Source organism: Cupressus sempervirens, chromosome 1 (assembly GCF_028749045.1).
Source record: "Cupressus sempervirens isolate cs-2001-9-10 chromosome 1, ASM2874904v1, whole genome shotgun sequence".
NCBI classification, from domain to species: domain Eukaryota; kingdom Viridiplantae; phylum Streptophyta; class Pinopsida; order Cupressales; family Cupressaceae; genus Cupressus; species Cupressus sempervirens.
The window spans coordinates 58,335,647-58,339,029 of record NC_143118.1 but is presented as its reverse complement, the minus strand read 5'-3'; positions in this window follow the sequence as shown (position 1 = coordinate 58,339,029).

Genomic DNA, 3,383 nt, shown 5'->3' with positions numbered 1-3,383 from the left:
GGAGTTGATTACTTCATTTCCAATACAATCATAAAGAGTCTCTTCTCCTATGCAAGAATGGACTATATGAGCTTCAAGCTTCCAAGCTCATCAAATTAAAACTTACAAAAGGAAAAGACAAAATGAATTGGGGAACCATGGAAGCTCACCTCCCAACCTAGGCCTCAAGGAGGCCACCCACTGAGCTTGGGGAAACAATGCATAAATGGTTGCATACTACACATTCACATGCCATGCATATTCACAACAATATAACAAGTTTTAAAACAATACGTTACAACACATCCCATCCTAAGGCTAAGCACAAAGATTCAACAATTGAATCAAGTATAGAGTGAAGGTGGGCTCTCACCATGAGGATGATTTCCAAAGCTATGATTCACAATATACACATATTCTCATTATTAACATGCCCTTTTAGGGCTTACAATATCTTCCCTTCCACACACCTCCTTATACCTCCCAAAATGCAAGTAAGTAAGATGAACACATTCTATTGAACATATACAATTATCTCCACACATGGGAGAATTCCTCAACTACATGTGTGAGCCCAACTAACCCCTTCACCAAAGAATCTCTTCCCTCCCAAGGGTGAGTGATGCTTCACACCCATTACACAAAACACAAAACATGAAAAGAAAGCAAGATTCAAGGAAGGATTCACACAAAAATTTTCATATGCAACATTAAAACAAGATCTTTTCCACAAACCACATCTACAATACACCAAAAATTCATCATAAAATGAAGAACACCACATCTATTCTACATACAAAATGATGAACACCATGGATCAAGGTACCAACTTCACTCCAAGAAATGGTAATGGATAGTTGTATTAGAGCTCCTTATCCTCTTCCTCCAAACCCTAGTTGTCTCTAAAGATAGGAAGTGGCCAAGTGAGTTTCCAATTTAGCCATGCCTCTATATATCCTTCTCATTTTCGGATTGAATAAAGAATGCAATTTTTTTGGGGTCTCCTAGGTCTACTAGGCACCCTAGAGGTCATTATTAGCCTCCTAACTTATAGTATTAACATGGGTAGGGTTTTGTTTTTTCACAAATTCACCCTAGAGTTACTTTATGGCCTTCCCAATGCTAGTTAATTCAATTTTCAAATTTTCTCATGGTGATAACCTTTTTCTCTTTACTAATTTAGGGCAATAATCGGATTTCTCAATTAAGGAATTTAACTTAGACCAAGGTGGCCACATGATCCATCATCAAAGAACATGTCATTTCACATAACGAGTACAAGTGTCAAGTGAGACACACAACATGCACTATACATTACACATGACATGTTCAAAATCTACACATGAAATACATACTACACACATGCATCTCACATTTTCAAAATAAGCATATCACAATGAAGTTTATGAATCTTACAAAGATTCACCTTGGCAGAGTCATTTAAACATGTATCTATACCTTTTTTCCCCGTTAAATTTTCATGGTTCCTCTTCTTGCACATCAAACTTGAGCATCAGTAGTCCAAGGAGTCAAATAAACATATACAAAATAAGTGCATATAATAACAATAATATCCATATTAGCATAATTTGAATTAGATTTCCTTTCCTAATATTTTCAATTATTCTATTCGAAATGTTAAGATATCAAAATATGCATGTCATAAGTCATCATTATCAAATTAACATCTATCTATATATCCTAGCCATTTATCTACATGTCATAAAGCATCATAATCAATTTAACATTTATCTATAGATCAGAATTCATCAGAATCAAATTAACATTCTACATTGTTATATCAAAATCTAATAATATCATGTCATAAAGCTGCATCCATATATGTTCAAACATTTCTTACACAATAATAGTTTCTTAGTGCATATGAAAATGTACAACACTACTGAAGTATCAAAATCCATAGATAAAGCAAATCCACTGTCCATCTAAGTCTCGAATAAATGTCAAAATATCAAGGTCTTGAATATCAAAATGTAAGTAAAATATCCATGCTATGACAGGTCTAGGTGAGGCCTCACACCAACTATGTAATCAATGGCTATAATAAGTTTTAAATAGTTGGAAAAAGTTGGCAACAAATTATGACTTCTAACCAATCCCTTCATAATCTAAAAATGGTTTTTATTTTGTTGTTTTTGTGTTGACATTTCATCTTGCCAATCTTAGAGATGAAAAAGTATTGAGAATGTGGATTTTGTAATAGAAAGGGGGATCAAATAAAATAGAAGGAATAGAAAGGTTTTTTAGCATTTTTTTTAATTTTTAGGTGTTTTCAAGTTGAATATGTGATTTTTGTTTGCTTTCTAGAATTCGTATAATTGAACATTAGTCTATTTTAAAAAAAATCTAAACTAAGCTTACAGATTTCATAGTTTTTATAGAAAATTTTATTTTTTGAGTCATGAATGTAAGTACTTGTTGTTTTGAGGGTTGTGTGAGTCTTTTAGACTCTCTGTGATCTACTTCCTCGAGATCATAAGGTGTTATTTATTTTATTTTCATGTTTTAATTTGTGTTTAATGTTTCAGTTGATTCATTCTATGTCCACGCGGTAGGAAGATCATGATCATGGTGAATATTTTTATGTATTCACCAATGTATTGAAAATCAAATAGTTGTGTTGGATAATGTTTTCCTTGATGTCACACAAAAATCATATTAGTCATTAGTCTCAAGTTCACCAAGCTCAGACAGTCTGCAATGCAATTTACAATACCAACTAAGCTCACTCGGTCATCAAAAGAAATGTGGAAGACAATGTTAACTAAGCTAACTCAGTCAATGAAGGAAATGTGAAAAGCCAGTGTTAACCGAGATTCACTCGGTCTCCAAAGGTTAGTTTCCACCGAGCTCACTCAGTCATCAAATAAATTATGGAAAAGTCAGTGTTAACCGAGCTTCACTCGGTCTCCAAAGGTCAGTTTCCACTAAGCTCACTCAGTCATCAAATGAATTATGGAAAAGTCAATGTTAACCGAGCTTCACTCGATCTTCAAAGGTTAGTTTCCACCGAGCTCACTCAGTTATCTTAGGAAACTCAATAATTATCGAGTTCTCCCGGCAAGTGATGGTTTGTCACGAAGTTTGTTGTATCAACCAAGCTCAGTCAGTTAACACAGGAATTATTTTCTGAACAAAGTTCACCGTGCAGGGTCGGCCAGTATAGGGATTTGCTAATTAATTACTTTTAGCCGACTGTTGTAATTATTTGTTTTAGTCAGTGATTTGAGCCGACTAAGATAATCTGAAAGGTATATATGGTCATTCAAGTAATGAATTGAAGTGTGTGATTATGAAAAAGTTATGAATACGAATTATAGTATGAAGAGGCGAATGTTGAGAAAAGTCTAATGGAGGATCAAATGTGTTAAAGGAGTTGCAAA